Source organism: Brienomyrus brachyistius, chromosome 7 (assembly GCF_023856365.1).
Source record: "Brienomyrus brachyistius isolate T26 chromosome 7, BBRACH_0.4, whole genome shotgun sequence".
NCBI classification, from domain to species: domain Eukaryota; kingdom Metazoa; phylum Chordata; class Actinopteri; order Osteoglossiformes; family Mormyridae; genus Brienomyrus; species Brienomyrus brachyistius.
In genome coordinates, this window is record NC_064539.1 from 20754687 (window position 1) to 20777279 (window position 22593).

Sequence of the window (22593 nt, forward strand, 5' to 3'; positions counted from 1 at the left end):
CCCCTGCTGTTTACCAACCCGCTTCCTCGGCCTTGACATTTCCAGGCCTTGGTGACACAACGTACAACCTGACGGTAAACAATAGCAACGCTAACAGTGAAACAAATGGCTGAAGGTGATCAATAGCTGCTGGAACGTATTACTCTTTTATTACATGGAGTGAGGGAGAGAGATGAGGAAAGAAACAGAAAAACACTGAGAAAACATAATAGGAACAGTATCAGACAGGCACTGGATGAGAAATAAATATGAACCTGGAGTTTTATCATTCACTTTACTTAAACGCCATAATATACACCGGAAGACTTGCTTTTGTAAAATATGTGGGTAACACTTTACACGACATGACACAAATAATGTAGTATTATGCTATTACATATGTATTAATGAACCTCAAACTAAGTCTTACTTACATACTAATCCCATATTCATTCATCATTAATGAATCGTGACATCGTTCATCCCAAGCAGGTACTACATTGGTTACTACATCTGTTATTTCTGTAAACCTTCGTGAACGACTGAAGGAACAAGCTATGAACAACGCAAGTGAAATCTCATGTTTGTTGATCAATAATGACTCATGACGCAAATTATATCTCAATGTATTACTCTGTTTGTTCATGATTTGTACTTCAGTAGTGACTGAGTTACTACTATCAGTGTCCCCTTAAGTAAAGTGTAACTTATGTGTGTTTAGTGCCACAGGGAACCATTAAAATTTATTTCAGCAGAAGATTTGCAGGAGAGTGGGGGAGAAAATGCAAATTAACTGTTGAAACATGACTTCTGACACCAGCCCCTCCGCATTATATTCACACAGTCAGACAGCCGTGTCTTGGAGCGTCTAACGCAGCGAGGAATGTCGCACTGTGGAAAGCCAAGGAACGCTGCAAGTGGTCAAAGTAGAACCATCCAAAACAAATGCAGTAATCACAAGCCCAAACTTCCTTGACAGTGCCATGTAGGCTGCTGTCCTGTGTGGATGTGAGGTTGGGAGTCTGTAGAAAAGACTGCGGCATGAAAATCCACTTGAAAACCTAAATGCTGAAGTTGGCAGTTTTTGGAAATGGGAAAAGCAGGGATGAATGTGAACGGGGCATGGTCCAGTCGCTTTTTGCTGATTTCCAGCATGCTGGCCCACCTCATGAAATTTGCTGATTTCCAGCATGCTGGCCCACCTCATGAGCTTGCAGGTGACTGGTTATGATCTTCTTCTTCACAAAGGAGAAGACCTGCTCAGGGATCATCCACTAATAAAAACACAAAGAGGAGAGGTACAGCTGTCAGAAGAACATTAAATAGATAAAGAGCCAGAAGCAGTTTCTTCATTAGGAAAATACTAACAATGATGAGACTGTTTTTCTACATACCTACACAATATTCATACTTTGACAGGTAAAAAAATAGCATGAATAAATAGCATGAATGAAATGGGTCCAATTTGCTTGCTTGAGAAAGTCATCTTGAGGAACACTGAATGACCACATTAACTGCGGAAATTGCTTTCTCGTTGTCATCAGAAGGCCACTGGAAGCAACCAGGTTGGATTGGATTCATCAAGGAGAGATCAGTCGCCAAGGACACCACAGCTACCTGCCACGATGCAGAATGACCGAGCTGTCAGGTACCAGCTCAAAGAGGCAAACTGCTCCTCCAATCACTGAGTGACATTTCTCTACAGCGTTGTCTGATTGGTAATTTTTCAATTAACTGAATCGGGGTTCCAGGACTCATCAACTTTCCAGCTGAGAAATCTGACAGACTTACAGCTGATTCAAATCTGAATGAAAATTAACTACAAAAAAAGGCAAATGAAACATGAATTCATTAGTATCGCTATTCTCGAAAGCATCCATCTTTTACAATAACTGTTCAGTCCATTTATTATCCATCAATCCATCCATTTTCCAAACCGCTTATCCGGGAGGTCCGTCATTCAGGGAACAACCCAGGACGGGGGACCAGCCCATCACAGGGCACACTCACAAACCCATTTATTAATTAAATATTATTATATTGAATATAGTTCATATCATATTGCTTACTGTCATCCCCTTTTAGATGCCAAAGTACCCTGTCCTTTCTAGGCCTGGCCCTAAATCACTCACCCAATACATTAACGAGTAATTAAAATGATTGATAGTCGTTGTTACTCTGTTATGACACTTAAAGATACTTCTGCCCTAGTGATCATTATTTTTTACTGTTTATAATGGAGACCTGCGATGGGCTGGCCCCCCATCCTGGGTTGTTCCCTGCCTCGTGCCCATTGCTTCCGGGATAGGCTCCGGACCCCCCAACGACCCACTAGGATAAGCGGTTTGAAAAATGGATGGATGGATGGATAATGGAGACTTCAGTAAGTATACAGTACTGAAACAGCCGTATAAGACCTCAGAAAGGGAGCAAAGGTATTACAAGGGAAGTGGTGGTTTTGCCCAAAATTCTCAGCATCACCATGGATGAAAAAGGTAATCAGCTTTATGCTACTCTCTGAAGTATCATGCCTTCCTTGAGTTTCTCAGTGAAAGCACTTTTTTTATCATTGGAAGACTTTGATAACTTATCTCAAAGTGTTCAAACTGGAAAACTGAAAAAAAAAATTATTGACTGCGGTGAATTCTTTAGCGGCAGAAGTCCAGACCGAAGTTTATTTATTTTTTATGTTCTCGTGTCACACTCCAGTCTGTCTAATCTGCTCTAACACAAAATGAAATTGCATTTTCTGTTGGGAACATTTCAATGGGCAAAATCAAGAACATTTTCCACACAATAGCCTAATGCATAGAAAGAAGTTTTGCTTACATTTTAAAACTGTTATTTTACGCAGGGCTGGATATATAAATCCGGTTTCCCTTTTCTTTGGTTCTGATTTATTTTAATTGCATCAACCCTTTGTGCTTTAGACAAAACCCCAACTGGAAAATAAATACACGCACAAGTGAAATCTGTGTTGCGGTTCTGGTGGCCTCTGGAGAGCCATGAAGAGCGAGGACCTAAGACTAATTCAACATGCAGTGAAACGCGCTACCCTTCAGAAAGGGGCTGCGTGTCTACAGCCAAACCACATCCTGCGTCCCTTAAGAAGGAGACCACAGCACTCAACAGCTTAGACACCTCTGTGAGTTCTCAGGGTCAGCATGGCCATCGGAGCTTCAGCCTCCACAGTTCATCCGCTCACATGGACACAGTAAGCCTCCTTATTAGGCAGTTAATATTACCCCAGGGCAACTGGATGACCTCAGGATCCATTCTGATCGATTGATCCTCTTCTGACTTGACCATGGGCCAGATCATTACCGTGACCTCATCTACTCTTCTATCCATGTGAAGTGGAAGCCTGCTGTGACTCTCCTACGCATAATCACCTTGTCATTCCCTGCCACTGTACCTAAGCTTCGCTAAGCAACAATGTAACCACAGTCAATCAAAGGGAGATCAATGAACAAATGTGGTGACCTGCCCCCACTGTCACACAGGAACCTCCAAGCCGGAGCCGGGCGCCAGTAATGGATGAATAACATATTCTGAAAGGAAAAGTAGGCCTTTGGGTTCAGACTTTGTCAGCAAAGGGACCTACTCTGAGGGTAGCAGTTTCATAAACCCCTCTCTCCCCCCCCCGATTTTATAGCAACTCCTCACATCGCTCTCTTTCTTGCTGACCTGGGAACAAAACATTAAGGGAGAAGGCAATTACTGCAAGTTCCCGTCAAACTGTGTTACTTGTTTTTCACCCAAGGGATCATAATATGGATGTAAGGCCTCCTTCTGGTGGGAGAAGGAGTCTACAGCATAGATGTTATGGCAAAGAAGAACTCAGTAACTCCTAAATGGATCTTCAAGGATTCTCCATAACAGCTGTGCCCAGTCTTCACAGGCATTAATACACATCAGTGCCCTTGACAAACACAAAACTCACTAAGGTGCTTTAGATTTACAAATTTTACCGTAAAGCATTATACAGTATGGTAGGTAGGTTTGAAGTAAATCAATTAAAATGTTGTACAACTGATGTCGTGCCGTTTTAGCAGCCCTAAGTGTGAAAAGGCCAGAATTCAAGGGAAGAAAGAAAAAAAGTTTATAGAAATGAAAGATTTAATTAGAACTTCAAAAATGATTGTCATCTATATAACGTTTGGTGGGAGGGTGACATGCTATGGATCAGACAGTAATAAAGGAGAAAATACTGACTAACAACGTGATCTCTGTAAGTTTGTGTGTGTGTGTGTGTGTGTGTGTGTGGGTCCATTGGTGCTTCTTTCAGTACAAGTTGAATATGCAAGCTAACACACAATCTGCACACTCTCAGCAGCAACTTAACACATTTGAGTGTCTAAGTATATAGTTCAGGTATGTGAACAAACCTTTCTGAATTCTTTTAATTAGACAAAATTAGCTAACAGATAATTGCGTGTCTGTTTTTTTTTTAATAATATTGGCAAATGTATGTTTTTGTAAAGTCTAAGATGAGGTTATTCAATTTAGAGAGCAACATAACTTGGCCTGATTATCTTCAACTAGTCAAACTGACTCTTATTCTAGTATTTTACATAATCTTCCTGTCACAGACTTGAACGCGGAGTGAATGCATTAGACTAATGACAACGATCAGAAACAGCTGGTGAACACGGGGGTAATGAGGGGGCGTGGCACACTGAAGGAGCGGACGATCGGGGCGGGACACTTCCAGTTATATGACAGATAAAAACACAAAATAATTTTAGTTAACCAGGCTGATGGGTGTGGTGTCTTGAAACGATCTTATGCTGAAAACATACAGCAAACCGTAACGTTAGTTTTTGCTATATGTGTTACCATTGAAAACGATGTTACTCTAAAACCGAAAACTCCGCCATTCCTGTGTCGCTGCAACAATGAGCCATTATGAAATAAATGGCAAAATAATAATAATACAAATTTTCTTAATCATACAGGGATTTTTTTCCGGTAAAACCCAGCCGTTGAGGTAGAGCGATTTTGGCTGTCAGGGTGATTTGGCCGTATGACTGTCAGAGTGATGTAATGGAATTGACTACTTTTCTTGTCCTTTCTTTGTTCCCTATGATGTTTGCCTACCTTGTAACTGGGATTAAGTGATTCAAAGAACAGCGGATCCACAAAACTGGGGGGTCAGACTCCAACCAGCCGGCCCACAAGGATGAACTTCAGCCAAGAGGGCCACTAGGAATCGATAGGAGAACAAATTAAACTGTCGATCAAGAACCCTTCCATCAAAATCGTCTTGCTATGATGGTTAAATATATTAAATGAAAATCAAATATTAATCTGTACCAGAAGACAGAATATGGTAAAGAATATAGGCAGGAGCATAGCAGTAAAAGGTGAATTCAGGAGAGACCCCACTGATGTATTAGGATAGTCAGAGACACTTTATGTTCTCATGTTTCACGATAAGCACCTCAGACTCAATGAAACATTATTATCACTACAGCCTGCACTGGTCACAAAGGAGGGACTGTCGCTGAAATGGATTCAGGTACAGAGTGCGGGGGGATGGGGGGGGGGTCTCACGAGTGACAAAGGGTAACTGCTGTCACTTGACTTTCATAATTATATTTAATTTCAACAGGGAATAGATGAGAATAAAGCATGATGTTGGCGTACTGCAGCAATGCATCTCATTACATGATATACTTTAATGAGTTATGGTAACCTGCCTTGCGCCTGTAGCCTCCGGGACAGGATCCAGATGCCCTGTGACCCTGAACAGGACAGGCTGTTACAGGAAAAGGATGGATAGATGGATCTTGCAATGACTGTTTCTCTTTTGAATTAAGCACTTAAATAGTACACCCAAGGGTACAACAGCAGAATCGCTACAAGCATGCAAACTTATGGAGCAAGAATAGTTGCACACTCAGAAGTTGGTTGGGTCTGAGTATTATTATTGTCACTGAGATAATTAGGCCTATTTTATTAGGGGTTCAAGCAACAATAGCTGCTGGATCCATATTGCTTTTTTTAAATACTTATTATAATTATTTTGTTTATATTTTTACATTTACTGTATTATAATGGTTGATGTCCTAACTGTAGTATTTAAGAATAAGTTTCACACTGACAGGCAAACTGGGAAGTGTTGTTGTAATTTTGAGTGGGAGAGATTCCTAGTGAGCTAATAACGCAACAGTAATATTCACAAGGCTACACACTGCCCCTAGTGGCTGCCTCTTCACAGTGCATATCACCACCATAAAAATGTTATAATTGATATAATTAGCTTACATAACCTTATTGCCTATTATTGAAAAGTGTCTTTGAAAAATGATTAGTGTAGTGATACTTGACACAAACAAAATATGCTGTATATTAAAAAAGGCTAATTTAAGGGTTGAATATCCAGGCCGTTGTAATGGCCGGACCCCAGCTCCTCAGCTCCTTCCTTAATTGCGGCGCTTCATCTCTCGCAGATATGATTATTTTCGGTGCCGCAGGGTGAGGCCATTAAGAGGAGATAGCGGCAATCGAGTATTAAATGCACGGCGAATTTGTGCCTGTTCTGCGACACGCGACTGGGTATGGCAGCCGTTTGTGGGAGGGTCACTGGGTACACATGTCGGGGTAGAGAAAGTAGCACCATGAACCCAGCTGTTTCAGTGCCAAGGACATGACTGGGTCAGTCGCCATGCTTTCATCTCAAATCGCAGCGTGCACAAATTTGTGGAGTATGTGATTCTCGGCACATAGTATTTTTTTTTTTCCAAACCTCCCCCACACCCCCAAATATTGCTAGCATCACTGTGCAGTGACTCATGTAAGTAGGGCACAAGGTTAGCATGATGCTTCAATTAAAACTGGCCTCTGGTGGTGTCGGACATATTGGTGCGAACAGCCCTTAGTCAGATATAATTGCATTCTGCTTTTGTGACAAGCCCCGCCCCCCATTTTAGCACCCCGGGGCATGCCGTCATCAGCATAACGCTGCGCTTTATTAATTCGACAGACTGATTGACTGACCCACGCCTGCACACCTATTAGCCTGATTGGCTTTTGAATGGTGCCCCAAGGGGAGAATAATACAAAAAGGGGGTTGAATTTACGTGCCCCCCCACCCGTCCCCAATTATAAACCAGCAGTGAAGGTAGCTTCCGTGAATGTCAGCTGAGTCTCCGCACAGACGTTTCATTTTAATAAGTCATGCTCTCTCCTAGTCGCATTCAAAGTGCTTAAGCGGTTGCTCAGCTCTTCGAGGACTCATCAGAAATGACGGCCTAATGCACATTTATATCGTATGAATCAGTCACGAGTGGCTTTTCCTTGGCTGTTTTGACAAAGTCGATCAGATACCATATTTTTATCGCAATCTCCAACAGGGTCAATGTGCTGCCTCATACGAGTAGGTAAAATTTTATGGTTAATCGGCCTTTAATATCCTTCGAATGTTATGGACTGTCTGCCAGGGAGCTGGGAGGAAGCAAAAACGTGAACTGTCTGGCAGGGAGCTGGGAGGAAGCAAAAATGTGGACTGTCTGGCAGGGAGCTGGGAGGAAGCAAAAACGTGGACTGTCTGGCAGGGAGCTGGGAGGAAGCAAAAACGTGGGCTGTCTGGCAGGGAGCTGGGAGGAAGCAAAAACGTGGGCTGTCTGGGAGGGAGCTGGGAGGAAGCAAAAACGTGGACTGTCTGGCAGGGAGCTGGGAGGAAGCAAAAACGTGGACTGTCTGGCAGGGAGCTGGGAGGAAGCAAAAACATGGACTGTCTGGCAGGGAGCTGGGAGGAAGCAAAAACGTGGGCTGTCTGGCAGGGAGCTGGGAGGAAGCAAAAACGTGGACTGTCTGGCAGGGAGCTGGGAGGAAGCAAAAACGTGGACTGTATGGCAGGGAGCTGGGAGGGAGCAAAAATGTGGACTGTCTGGCAGGGAGCTGGGAGGAAGCAAAAACGTGGACTGTCTGGCAGGGAGCTGGGAGGAAGCAAAAATGTGGACTCTCTCGGGGTCCCCGAGGACCAGGTTGAGGAACATTGCCCTAGAGCAATCAGGGTTCAAGGTCTTGCTCAAGGGTCCAATGGCGATGTGATTACTCTACAGACTGCCATAGTCAAACTCACTGAGCTATACACCGACCCTCAAGCTTTAGCACAAAGTGTCTCGGGGCCTTGGATGCTGATACTGATAGTCACTAAACCAATAGTGGAGCCAAAAATCATAGCGTGGGTGAGCTGGCAGAAAATCAGGTGGGCCAGTCCCATAACTATTAACTTGGCAATAAAATCAGACTATAGACTAAACTACATATTATTTTTTATCACTTTTTAAATGACCCATGGTGTCACTATGAGCAAATGAAGAAAGAGGAAGAAAAATGTATTTGCCTCTCAACAGCACATTTCCATGTACTCACATGTCTGTCAGACGCAATCACTTCATTGTACTGTATCGCTCACTGTGAACGCTGCATGTGGGGGTCACAGACCACCCACCCTGCTGTGGTAGCACTAAACAGCACTGCCAATAAAAGCGCCCATCCATCCATCCATCCATCCATCCATCCATCCATCTTCTAGCTGTTTATTCTGGTCAGGATTTTCGGAGTAGGTGACAAATAGATTTTTCACATTACAGGGTTGCGTTGGGTGGCATCCTAGCTCAGAACTTAGCTTTGCCAAATGCCACCTCTGCATTTGGGGCTTTGAATCCCATGCTTGCTCTTTGTGTAGAGGTGGCGTGTTCTCCAGGTGTCCCCTGGTTTTCTTCCAGGTCACTCTGCTTTCTCCTTGCAGTCCAAACACATGCAATTGTGATGAAATGCCTCCCTAGTTTGCCTGTAGTCTGTGTATGTGCCCTGTGATGGGTGGGTGTATCAGGCAGAATATATGCCAGCCTTGTGCCTTTGCTTCCTGAAGCTGGTGTCCAGCCATTTCATGGCCCTGATCAGGATCAGTGGTCAGACGATGGATAGGATCAGTAGCACATAGCAGCACAGGGCTATTCTTGGTCATGGTTGATTTTTCTATTGACCCATCAAAGAAGGTTCTCATAAACAGGAGGAACTGTTGATGGTGTTACACCTGATCTGGATATAATCATCAGACGCGCTATGGAATAATGACATATTTGTGATATTCACTGTTTCCACCCTGAATGTTCCTGTCCTACTTTATATGTTTGTGGGCCAAAGGGATGCTGAGCCGATCATGTATGCAGGGTGACCTCATTAAGCTGGGGGGTCACAAACATACTGTGAGTTCATATGTTCCATCAGAGCTCAATGCAGAGATGGCCATTCCTCACGCCATCGTGAGCATGGTCAGGGCACAGGGAACAGCAGGACACTCCCAGGCACTCTATGCAGGCCTTTCCTGCTTGGATAGCCCCTTCCCTCTCATTAATAATACTTCCAAAAGTCTCACTTACACCTTAAATTCTGTCCATCCTTCATGATTGATTATTCAGTGCAGTGTGACTGTAAGGCTGGAGTCTGTTCCAGGGGAGCGAGGGGTGGACATCCTGGACGGACTGAAGGAGAAGCCCAGAGCACCTAGAGCAGACACACATGCACAAGGAGAGACATTTATAAACATCTCAGAGTGCTTAGGTTAGAGTCAAACCTACAACCCAGGCGGTATAAGACCTCAATGCTACTGCAAAATTACATATATGTCAAATTAACTTTTCAGATGAGAAGCAATACCCAATTTAATCTAATCCACTGAGGTTTGGCGAGAAATTATGTCAGGCCCTTTCTTCCTCATGTTATTACTCAGAAGAACCTTTCATCTCTCTCCCCAACACCCTCCCCTCCCATCATTATAGCTAAATTCACGGCTTTCGGTCTAGCATTGTGTGAGGTCTTTCTAAAAGCAAAACGGATCTTTGAAAGCAGTGAAGCTGTCCCTTGTTATCCCAGCCATGACACACTGTCATGTTAAATCTGCGGTTGCACAGTCAATTAACCTGCGTACAAATGTGAAAAATGAAATCCAGGAGGATTAGAGACAAACAAAAAGATGGAAGAATGAAAGCGATTCTTTTTTTTTCACATGTGCTGCACATGCTGATCTTCCTCGGTGGTAATTATTTTGACTTAAAGGGCTGTACACCAATAAACAAATGAAAATAGTGCAGCTTGTCAGATCGTTATGCTAGTTACATTAACTATAGACAGCTCCCATGTAAACAAGCAATTAGTCGAAAGTGTTGTGTCAGTGGCAATCACTGATCGCAGTTTTGCGGTAAACACTGTTCTAGGAGCAGATCTATCAACATTTTGATTGCACTAGGGAATTTTTTGCCCTTTTCACATTCAGTTTTTTTTGACAGCTGTTCTGTATTTAGTAGTTACAGGTTCAGGATTAGTCAGTGTTTAGAGTTACGATACGAAAGCGACGTGTGACGCAAACAGCGAACCACGCCGAAATGCCAGCCAGCATCCACGAGCGGCATTAATGACGGCGTCGTGCGCCATTTCCCCCGGATCACCTTGAGTTGCCGGCTCTCTCTAGTCCGAGCGAGCATTTTGATTTCTGACACTGATAACAGACACTCGGAGGACTGCCAGTCACAATGGCGCCATGAAAAAGGACTTTCTAACGATTGAGCTTAGCCTCGTCATAAAAGCTATAATTTACTGCCTTTTCATCCTAGGCGGAAGGTAGCCATGACAACACAGAGGAAAAAAAAAATCTCCAGGCCTCTGGAGAAGGGGAGCTCACTGGATGAGGACGCAGTTTGCATGCAGCGTCTTATGGATTTAATCCTTGCTAGAAAGCAATGACATGTGGCAAACATGCTTGTATAAATAATCACCCCTCCCAAAATCTGACAACTACCTCTTCAACTCTTGTTTTAAGAGTCATTTATTTGTTTCACTAAAGGTCATGCATTTCATCCAAACTCCACCTGACCCCAAAAGCTGATCATGGCTTATCAGGTTGCTTGCATGGTGCTAATACATCAAAACAAATAAATTTTTATGGTCAGAAAGATAAGCTAGTGCAGAGATAAACTGATTACAGATAAAAAACAAAAGATAAACTGATGGAAGATAAACTGCTGCAGTGCTAGCTAATCTCATGGCAAAAGAATGTGAAGATCTGAAGAAAAATGTTTATTAAAATAATACCCATCCATTTGCTGTACCTGCTTGTCCTGGTCTGAAGCCTATCCCAAAAGCTATGTGCAAGGCAGGGACCAACTCCGGATGGGGCACCAAGCTATCGCTGGACACAGTAACTCCGATTAACCTCGGCACGTTCTTGGACTATGGAAGGAAACCAGAATATCCTGAGGAAACCCCACGACGATATGGGGAGAACATGCAAACCCCACACAGTGGCTAGCCGCTGCACCACCATGCTGCCCCCTCCCCTAAAAAAAATTAATAATTAGTTAATTATATATATATATATATATATATATATATATATAACACTACATACAAAATAGTAAAACGTAAGCTAGCTATTTCGATCCTTCAGTCTCTGCGCCACTCACTATAAGTTTAAATTACATAATCAAAATGTAGGACATGAATATTGTAATGTTGGATGCTGATATGCTGGTTGGTAATGTCAGTCTGACATTGTACCTAATTTGGAAGTCTGGTAGACTGTTTATTTTACATTGTATGTGTTTTGTCTCTCACAGTTGATTTGTATGTAATTCAACCGTGCCTTCATTTTTTTCTTCGTGTTGGTCCCCGGCTGAATGCCAGTGCTGATTTCAACTCTCCAGAAGCACCATCTAACTCTTATCCACGCTGTTTAGCTCCACTCTGTCTCACACCTTGGGTTGCCAGTGGTTTCGTCAGAAAATGTCACCCCGCCTTAGGCCTGTGGGTCCATGACACCATCTGGGTGAGCCGCACCCCACCTTGGAGAGGACGAGCTTGAGGTTTCATGCAGGGCAAGCAAAAAATTACTGCGGCTAATCATAAGCTTGTGAGGTGGAGACAAGGCACAGAGAAATGTGCTCTGGTACTTCTTACATTAAAACATTTTCCCGGAGTTCCACATGTTTTCCTGTTTTATATCAGACAACATCAGATAGTTCCAAATACCGACCAACCTTGTGTTTTATGCTATAACATCGATGTTGAAATTACACAATATCGCCACCATCTGCTGAATGACTTTGAACCCAACCATAGTCATGTCCAATTATAATTTTTTTTTCTTCCTTTTTTTGTGATTTTTCAATTATTAATTGGTTCGTTGAAATCTTGTCTGGTCCGTAACCTTATGTTTCAGGTATAATGAGTCACTAATTAATAAGTAGAACAAGTAGGCATGTAGTCCTTGCACATCAGAGTTCTTATCGCACACACACCCACATACAAGCCACTCTGAAATCAGAACATGTATACGGCAAATAATTCAGTTTTAGTTTGAAAGTTTATTAACCCTTCTTTAGAAGACTATTTCTTATAGCTATGAAGACCTCTGGACCTGCCCTCTAATGCCCACTTTCTAACAGCCAGAGGACTGGGAAAGTTGTCTCTGAGAACCACAGTATCCAAATCTTCCTTTTAGAAAGTGATTTACTCCAGAGCCATGCAATCACATGGCAGATAAAGCCCAAAACGAGAAGCACCAAATCCTGTGACCAGGGAGGACTAGGCCTGATTCCGACCCCACAAGCCCCAATTCATCTGTACGACACTGACTTCAGGTCTCACAAGCCACAAGTTTCTGGAAATTTCCCTGCCGTTAATAAATTAGGTATCAGCTTCTGAGCTGATCAAGTGATGAAGTGGTGACTGAGGAAGACGAGCCTGTGGTTTTTAGGGCTGCAGCCACGCTAAGCACTTAGGGCCCAGGGTGGGGAATTCTGGGCATTGACAGTGTGGGTTGTAAGGGAAAAGATGGGGATTGGTTCAAGGCTTCTGGGTCCAGTGGAAATATCAAGAATTTCCAGTCCATCTCATCTTCCTGTCAACACTGTGAGCTCAACTACCAGCATAACTCCAGAGGGCCAGACCTGTGAACCAGTGGAAAATGGCTGCTTTAAGACTTCAAGAAATCATGGGGAAAATGGGTAGAAACCCAATCACCCCTATTCAAGCAGCACTTTCCATGTTTATTTTTCTTCTTTACAGGCAGACAGTGTATCTCTCCCCCACCCCCAATAATGACCTCAAGATTTCCATTTTGAACTACATTTTATTGTATTGGTAATAATTTCATCTGTTTTTTTGTTTGTTTTCAAGGTCGGGCCTCGGTGGGCATCTCCTCCTACCGACTTCGGCGAAACAGGACCGTTTACGGGCTTGTTTGGCAAAGAGGGCAGGCTGAGAAGTGCTTATATAAATAATTTAAAGATACATCAGTCACCCTCCCCTCCATGCTAGATACGGTAATGACTGAAAAACTTCCCATTTCCGTGAAATACAACAGCTATAACTCAGCTGCAGTGATGCCTGTATGTGGCGTGATGAGAAAAAAAGATTTTTTTATTCATTTATGAACATATTCAGTTAGACGCAAATGTACATGGCTTTTGTTGTGCATCTGGAAAATACACCATTGTTGAATTATTTAATTGTTTGATAGATTGTTTTTCTTTCATAACATGTTTGACTTTCCTTGCACCTATTAATACAGGAAATTTTTTATGCTTTTTAAGCATCCTAGTATAAGCACAGCAATGCTCCTCTGCTCCTTCTCAATTTCTTCTCTCCAAACCCTTCTTGGAAAAAATATATTATTTCAACGTCAGAACACATGTCTGTTCCCACACCTAAATGAAGTGAAATTTTACTGCCACTCATCAGCAGGTAATGCACTCCAGGTTTAGCTTGGTGAGTCACAGCTTCACCTAGGGCACAGATGGAAGTCAACGATGGCTGACGGCATCTTTTATGAGCCAGGTAGTTCCAGGCCACAGCCACCACAACACTGGGCCAAAAGGAGCCACTCAGGAAGTGATATGGTTCCCATCCATCTGTCTATCATCCAACTTCTCAGGAGCCTGGAGCCTGAAAAGGATGCCAGCCTATCACAGACCACACACACACAATCACACACCATGTGCCATTGTGTGACACTAATTCACTGACCACATGTCCTTGAATGGCAGGAGAAAAGCGGAGAACCCAAAGAAAAGAGCACAGCTTGGAGAGAATATGTAAATTACCGACACACTCCCCCTTTTCATTGGTTCCTCTGATTTATACATATTCATTTTAAATGATTTGAAGCATTCCTATTGGCTACCATTCAGGTGTTATGTCCTGCCCCCTAAGTGGAAGATATCACTTCTGGATCACTGAGAGGGCAACATGAGCATCGTTTTCCCTGAGGGGGAACCCAGTGTTACTGCAGAACAGTCCATGTGGTAAATGGCGCATTTGTGTCTCAGGCATATCGGCGGCACACTGGCCTTTAATGTGCCCCTCCCTTTCAGATCTGTCTCACTCCTTCATGGACAAACAAAGCATCACAAAGGTCTATGGAGCTCTGGCAGCTTAAAAGAGAACAAGACGAGTTTGTTTGATGGTATTAGGGGGCAGAGTCGTGTCTCTCTCACGAGGGACAAGCAGGTGACAGTAATTACCCATATTAATTCCTCTCATCTCTTGCTCCCAGTGTATACTTTGAATTGGATTCTTCTATTGCCAGACCACTATAGCAAAATGTGATTGTTTTTTGTTTGTGGTTCTCCTTTATTTGCTTTTCCCTCCAAAATGGCAACATAAATTTGACCTCAAGCCTGATTTAGTTTTCCATCCCCACGATGCACCAGTCCAGGAAAAAGAACAATGACTCTCTCGCTCCTTAACCAACACTCATGTCCCGTGGTCACGTTTACGTTCAAAACATTCCTCCGAGTCACTATCGCTGCATATTAACGTTACAGTTCCCAAGAGGCTTAATTCTTACTGTCAAGCTGGAGCCTGTGACCTCCCCAGAAATTAAATGGCAGGTAACTCCATCCCTGCGCACAAGGCTGCACATCGAGTCGCATTTCAGCTGAACTACAACGTTGGAGGCTCTCAAAAACTCTGCTGGTGCAGAGAGGAAATCAGAATGTAAAAATTCAATTTGTTTTATCTCGCCTGCCTCCCCAAGGAATCTGTCCAAATTGGTCTCTCAGGCAACTATATCTCCATAAATCTGCACTAATATTTCTTACAGTTTTATTAAAATGCCTCCCCCTAAATATGGCCCTGGAAACACCTTTTAATTGCATTCGATTCCAGAATAAATGTTTTTTTTATATTTAAAATCATTTCAATTAATCAACCATCAGTAGGAAATTGACTTTGAGTGAATCAGCTTCCTCATTCAGCTGTGTGTGATACATGTGGCTCTATGGGTCCATCACAGGGTACTCAGCATTGTCTGCAGAACAATCGGGTGTCAGCGCAGGAAAAGAAGATGCAACATCTCCTGAAGAAGATGGAGATAACTTGCAGAGTTGCACAGCACCCACCCCATGCCACAGGAGAACAAAAAGGACCGGGATTGGATCATCATCATCTGCTGTAGTTGATGTTGCCATTCTGAGTAATGTGTGTCATAGCACAAAAGTCCCACAAAGGGCATTGCTGTTGTACCTCAGATGTGGCTATTCTAGGTTACATCTGTCATAGCATCAAAGTTCCACAGAGTGCATTGCTGTTATACCTTAGAAGTGGCCATACTGGGAAATATCTGTCATAGCAAAAAAGTCCCGCAGAGAACATTGCGATTGTACCTCAGATGTGGCTATTCTACAGTAGGTAACATCTGTCATAGCATTAAAGTTCCATAGAGTGCATTGCTGTTGTACCTTAGAAATGGCCATACTGGGAAACATCTGTCACAGCAAAAAAATCCCACAGAGTGCATTGCTGTTGTACCTTATATGTGATATATGGACAAAATTACTCAAGGAGATCCGTTCTAATACTTGAGGCATTTGGGAATTTGAGAAACTATATGATATGCAACGTCCTCCTGAGTACCTAGTCTCCCTTTGTCCCAGCTAATGAATACGTTCATTCATTAATTTGTTTCTCTGATGAACGAACACACCCAGTGTCTCATTTTCCTTCTGGGATTCCTTTTGCAGGAGGCAGATCAAAGGGGATCCTTTACAGTACAGTCAGGTTACGCAGCTGGTTTTCTCTGCCACTTGCCTTTCCACAACATCACCTGCAGATGGCTGGTGCCCGCAGGACAGTGTGGGATCCACGTTCCCCCCTCCCTACAGTTTCACGTGGCTTTGGAACCCGCAGCCGGAGCAGTGAACTGAAGCCGATTTTCCATGTTGGAGCGGGATGGTTGATGGTGACTCTGAATTTTTTTTTTTTGGGGGGGGGGGGGGGGGGGGGGGAATGATGAATAAAATGCTGTCCTGTGGCCAGAGGTCATTATAAATCCGTTTAAGAGAATGTGCTTCCTCATGGACATTTCAGTGTATCTCAGAAAAGGATGGTGGGTAGCGCGTCCTCCAGAGGGATTATGGGAAGAGGATACTGCGTACTGAAGAATTGCAGCCATTAAAAGGCCACCCAATCACTGGGCGTAAATCTAAGATAGTGGACAGTGGTGCTATGGAGCTTCAGGTGTCGCTCACAATAACAGATAAACCCCCGTTTTACTGCCATGCATTTCCACAAGAGACAAGAGGAATAGCAGAATGCTGGAAGGCCGTCATTCGTCCCAAAGAGCAGGTGCAGTGCGTGCAGAGATGACCTCTACTGAGTCCCTAGTCCCTTACTTACTGGATGATCCCGAATTCCAGATTCTCTTCATCGTGACACTGGCGGACGCAGAAAATGACTGATGGTTGGGCCTGGATTATATCTGGGTTGGCCTGAGTGACGCTCATTACCGCATGTTTTCTTAAGCAGGCTTAGACATACGCAATATGGCGACTGCAGCAATAATACCGCAATGACTGCGATGTCCTACCTGTGAATAGCGTGAAACTCACACAAAACTATTGATGAGATTTCATGTGATGTCAGTCAACAAACGTAAGAGAGGAAGTTCTGAATATTATTATAAATACATAATTCGAAAAAATTTTCAAGACAGAACTATTTGCATTCAATGTATTCAGTGAAATGAAATTTAAAAAAAAACTTGAATTATAAAAAAATTTACTATTTAATATCCTTTGCAGTGTAAAATGAGATGTTTTACTATTTTCTTTCTAAATTGAGTGCTGTCATCGATGTGGGCAGTATCATGGTCCTCCCCAGAGCACCTTTTGGTAGGCCTTGGTAGACCTCTGTCAGGAATTGGGGACTCCCGGGTCAGGCACCGCCTCCTGACGCCAAACTTGAGGAGGGGGCCCCTGCCACTCTGCACTCCTGTCTAAATGCTCCACCAAAGCTGAAAGCCGGGGGCCCACTATGGACACCAATGGCCCATGCATACTGTATTGATAAATGTCATGCTTCCCTTCTGCAAGCTGCATTTGAATAGATGTGAGCCGCCCTCATAGACAGCAGGGGGGCTATTAAGCAGAGGGTTCTACAGGTTAAAACAAAAGTTTGGAAAAAGGAGAGACAGAAAAGGGGCCCCCTCTAAGGACTTGAAGTTGCTTTTATGTTAAGCAGGAGCTACGGAATCATGCTGCAAGGTGCCAATTATATCTTCTCACACAAGAAAGTTCTCTAAGAACTCAAAATTGAAACAAAAGTTCTGTGTACCTCCGAGGCCGTTATTTTACCTTTATTTCCAATTAGTCGTCTTGTAGAAATAAGCCATTTTTTGGTGTGGATAGCTCGCCCCATGTACCCCCCCATGTACCCCCCCATGTTATATTTAAAAAAAAACCTGCTTTATAACATGTGGAACGTCTGTCCATTTTCTCCAGGAAGTCTTACGTTCAACAGCGAGTGTATTTCAGCAAATGGCATGATTACAGGGATGTTCGAAAAGCAGAGAACTGCAGCGTGTAAAGCCAGCAGCTGACGGAGGAAGAGCAGGACTTACAGTACGGAGAGAGATGTGGGCTTCCTGGGCTGTGGCCCCCATCAGGGCCCCTCTGTTGTACCCTTGAGGATGGTAACTAACAGTAAGAAATATCTATAATAACTATATCAAATGTGTAGCTAGGGTTCACCTAAAAGAATCATACAAAAGTAATAGAATATAAGTCAAACAGCCTTTTCTCTGGTTTTACAGCGTTCCTTATAAACGTGAGTTGCGAGAGAAGATTAGGCCTCTGAATAAGAGCAGAAATCAGATGGACCCTCAGAGATACAAGTACTTTATGATAACTGTGATGCTTCACAGCTGAACTTGCAGAAATCCCAACATACAAATTCAGCCACATACGACGATGACGTAAACTAAGCCTGGAGGGGTTGACCTGGGGGGTGTTCACAGTGCAGCGTCAATCACGCCCCGCATCCACTCAAGGAGAACCAAGGAGCGGTGGGTTCGTCTCGGCAGTGACTGACAACACACACTAATCTGGTTCCGTGTGACTTTTTGAGGCAGTGCTGATGTCACAACTGACAGAAAGGCGTCTTGCTCCACTTGACGCTTTTCATGGCATTTCGGGTCCAAACACCAGTGGCAGGTCAGCTGCGACCAAAGTGGGTCCATTCAAACCCAAGGAGGAGCTTGGCACTCCTCGCCCCATCTCCCCCCGCCCTCCCCAACAATTGTGCGACAATAACAGCAGTTGTTCAATGTCAGCCTGTTGCCTCAGCATGCCTGGCGAACAGCACAGCAAGGCGAAATCAGCTCTTCCTGCCATTATCTTTGTTTATATTTGTTTAACCAAAACGTTCCTCCTGACGCTTTTATGCTGATATTTATCCAGTTTGTATTCACATATGACCTTTGATTTCGAATGGTCTAGCAGCCTGGCTGTGTGCCAACATGCAGAACACCATGGTCCGTGACTTTTAACGTGCACAGTTTCATTTAATTCATTTCTTAGATGTAGTCCATTCATCAGAGGATGTACTGGCATTTTAAATAACTTCTCAGATTTCTTACGGCTCAGATTTCCCTTAAAGGATTAAATAACCGCCCCTGTTAAATACTACATTTGGCAAGATTATTCCCTCTCTGGGCTAAGCACACTCATAAACAAGATGGCTGCTAAAACCACAGTTCTCCAAAGGAGTGACAGGCTATGCCCACGCAAAGAACAAACCTGGCCAAGCCCATGGCCCACATCCCCTGCAGAGTCACCAGCTCCCACGTCCCAGTCGAACCTGAGCCAAGGACAGAGCATGCCGTCCACCAAATCTATACCAACCAGGTAAGTGGTACCCCTTCCCCAACAGACAGGGGCAGCGGGCTGCCAGAAACCGGGAGAGTTCTAACCCAGTAGCTCAAACCTTTCACTCCCAGATCGGCTTGTGATCATCGCTCCGCAAGACCAACATCCCGGACTGGCTGAGAGTATGATGCAATGCATGAATGCAAGACAAATGTGGCCAAGAGCCTGGCTCTCACATGTCTGCTGCTTCGGATGCTTGTTATGCACAAAGTCAAGCAGCAGAAATGAAAAATGTTTTCCTGAAATCACCACACATAAACATTCCCATCCAGGAAACTCACCCCTCCTTATAGAAACCATCTTCCACAGATTTGGAGGATCCAGCTAATATATTAGGGATTTTTCTCACCCAACCTTTACAAGCATCCTGGCTCAATCATTTTCTTTGGTTTCACATTCCCTAGAATCCAGCTGTTAGCTACTGCAGATACTATCCCCCCCCCCTCCATAGGCTGAGATATAAGACAGCCTGAAACCTTGTAAATCATATCAGTTACGCTTCTGTTTGGACCTTCCCCAGAATCAGCAGAACTACAAAATCATGCAGATTACGGCCCAGACCTGCGAACACAGGATGGTATATTTTGTCTGCTTGGTCTGTTTAATCAAGATATGCTGGGTCCATCTCTCGGCAGTTTGCTTTTCCAAATGATCAATTTTTCTGTTTACTGTAAAGGTATTAACGGCTCCATTCTATATATTCATCACCGCCACATCAGTGAGAATGTGCACTGCAGGATGGATTTAGCTACTTTCTACTGAATATTCACCCCACCCCCATTTAGGTGTGGTCACGTGGATGATCAATATTTTTCCCAGCATGCAACAGTCAAACCTGACTGAAACCACTGCAAAAATTCAGCCTGGGCCATATAGAAAATACATGGCTTTTTGAAAAATATTTCAGGTGTCCGATTGGAAACATCGCTACATCCCTCAAACTGCCCAGATACAGCACAGTGGCGACAGCAATCAGATAGTAACCCACTACCAACTTTAATCACGCTAATTAATACACGGTTCTGTATCCAGCTCTGTCACGGTTGAGTCAGAGGTCATGTAGAATGGGAAGAAGTCAGGAAAAAGAACAGGGAAAATGCCAATACATTTCACTAGGGGGCACTCCTTTTAAAAGACACCCATACTGAACAAGGAGGGTACATACGCGCTCCACACACACAGTGCTAGAAGTTTCTAACTCAGCTACCAGTGTAATCCCTGAAGGATCAATATTTAATATCATACAGAAATTCACAGGAACAAACTCGACCCGGGAAGAAAACTCTGTTTTCTGCCATTCATCCAGGAAAAACAGAGAAAATCATTTGTATGACTGAACAGAAGGAAAAGCTGAACGGGCAGAATGAGTGATCCATTTTGTATTCTGAATGCATGCTGGATGATTTGTTGTCTTGGCTTGCAGTACGTTAAGATCTGATCTTGGGTTCAATATTCAGATCAATTACTGCAAGAACTTAACTACTATGTAATAAACCCATGGATTTAGCAGTGTTACTCCTTCGTGTCTAATAATTGCGAGTCTGTTAAAAAAAAAAGCAATTTCCCTCCTAATGAAAAAAAAATAAATCAATGTCTTTGTCCCAGGAGTCAACGCACATGTGACCTCTGATCCCAGGGAAATTCTAGCAGCTTTTATTATTATCTGGGTCATTCAGGTATTAAATCCTGGTCCTGCCCAGTCGCACCTCCCCACTTCTCCGACATTCAGACTGACTAACTCTCACCAACGTCTCCCAGCATGAACCTGCCCTGCTCTCACATTGTGTCATGGGGCCAAACATCATGAAGAAAGATGGACTATTTACAAATATATCATGTGTGAGGATGACAGGGCTGATTAGCAGAGAACTGTGACCAGCAGCTGAGAAAGTGCCGCTCCTTTTCCTGCTGAGAAACCTCCAAGCTGGAAGCTCTCACCATAATTACAAACATCTTGCGCTAAACATTATGTTTGGAGGCTGGACACACGTGCAAACACTAAAGGTCAATCTGGCCAGAGAAGATAAACGTTTCGCAAGGGATTTTCAGAACACGCCATTGTATTCCAAGCAGTCACTCATAGGGTATTGATTCCTTGTGCGTGTTTGGCCTGTGCTCTGGGGGGTACCTCTAACAGTAACAAAGGTTTCCTCCCTTCAGGGGGAAATCTGATCTCATGTCAGTGACAGGTCAGTGATATGGTGAACATCAAGGCCTTTTTTGGGCAGGGTGAATCCCTCTTCACACAGTCTGCTGTTCAAGGGAGTTTTTTCTAGACGAGCAGATAATAATCAGGACCCACCCAGTGGACAGACATGTGGGTGGAGTAGTTTAGGCTTCTACATGTATAAAGATGTATTGTCTTTTGTTTCCAATGTGTTCTAATTGCTTCCTGCACCCTGGATGAGATGCGCATTGCATTTTTGGTCAAAACTGAGTTCAGTGACCTTCAGTGGGCTTGTGAGTCACCGCTGGTGATCTGACTGAAAGGCAAACGCTCAGGTTTTACGGCAGCATCCCAGCAAGCTTCGGACACCTATGTAAACACACCGGGGGGAAAAAAAAACCAAGCAAAATAGAAATCACTCAGTGTCACCACTGTACACTTACACTGAATTCCGAAATGGGATTTATGTCATAAACACCAAGTCAGTAAATGCAAAGAAGCATGAAGAGAAGGCACCTCAGACGATGGCTGCCCCTGTGCCAGCGCATTGATAAATAATGGCATGTCATTAAACTGATAAGAGGCAGCATTAACATGAGCATTCAACAAAGGCAGCCTGGCAACTGGATAGGAAAAAAAAAGTGTCTCTCCTGACAGCAAGACTCCTGCAAACCAGATTTTATAGAATGTGTCCTCCGATGCCCTATTTTCAAAGGGAGGGGGGGTAAAGAAAAGAGGAAAGTGGCACTAAGATCATTGTTTCTGGTCTGAGAGCAGAGGAAGGAGAGACAAAATGCTGCAGTAGATGAGCGGTCGATCGCAGCTCACACCACGGACATCAGACAATTTACCAAGAAGCCGATAAATCCAGGCCTTTACGTTCAATAGACACTAAAAGCAGCTTGAAAGAAGCACAATCAGTACATATTGAAGATTCCAGCATCACATGATGCTCACTTAGCTGGAACCCTGTATCGCTGTGCCTGTACCTTGAAGAATCGCAGTGCTCCTCCAGCGGCTCAGCCGAGTCAAGTAATTAAACTGCTAACTGACAGTCAACCCCTTTGTTGGTGAACTCAGTTGTTCCAGAGGTAAATTAAGACATGTGCAGGCAGCGTTTGACCTACATATAACTGACTTCATTAAATCAGGATTTATGCAACAAAAATTATAATTTAATTATAATGAAATTTACGGAAGACATGCACCTATAAGTATCTTTACACTTTA

General features: G+C 43.6%; 1 long non-coding RNA gene across 1 annotated transcript in view; it reads right to left on the reverse strand.

The window, feature by feature from the left end:
- Positions 1-372: 372 nt before the first annotated feature.
- The window catches only part of LOC125746513 (uncharacterized), a 34134-nt gene continuing 11913 nt past the window's right edge, over positions 373-22593 (reverse strand). The window contains exons 2-3 of the long non-coding RNA XR_007398996.1: positions 9377-9498; positions 373-1253 (exon numbers count right to left, since the gene is read on the reverse strand). This is a non-coding gene — a long non-coding RNA (uncharacterized LOC125746513). The remainder of the gene's footprint in view (positions 1254-9376; positions 9499-22593) is intronic.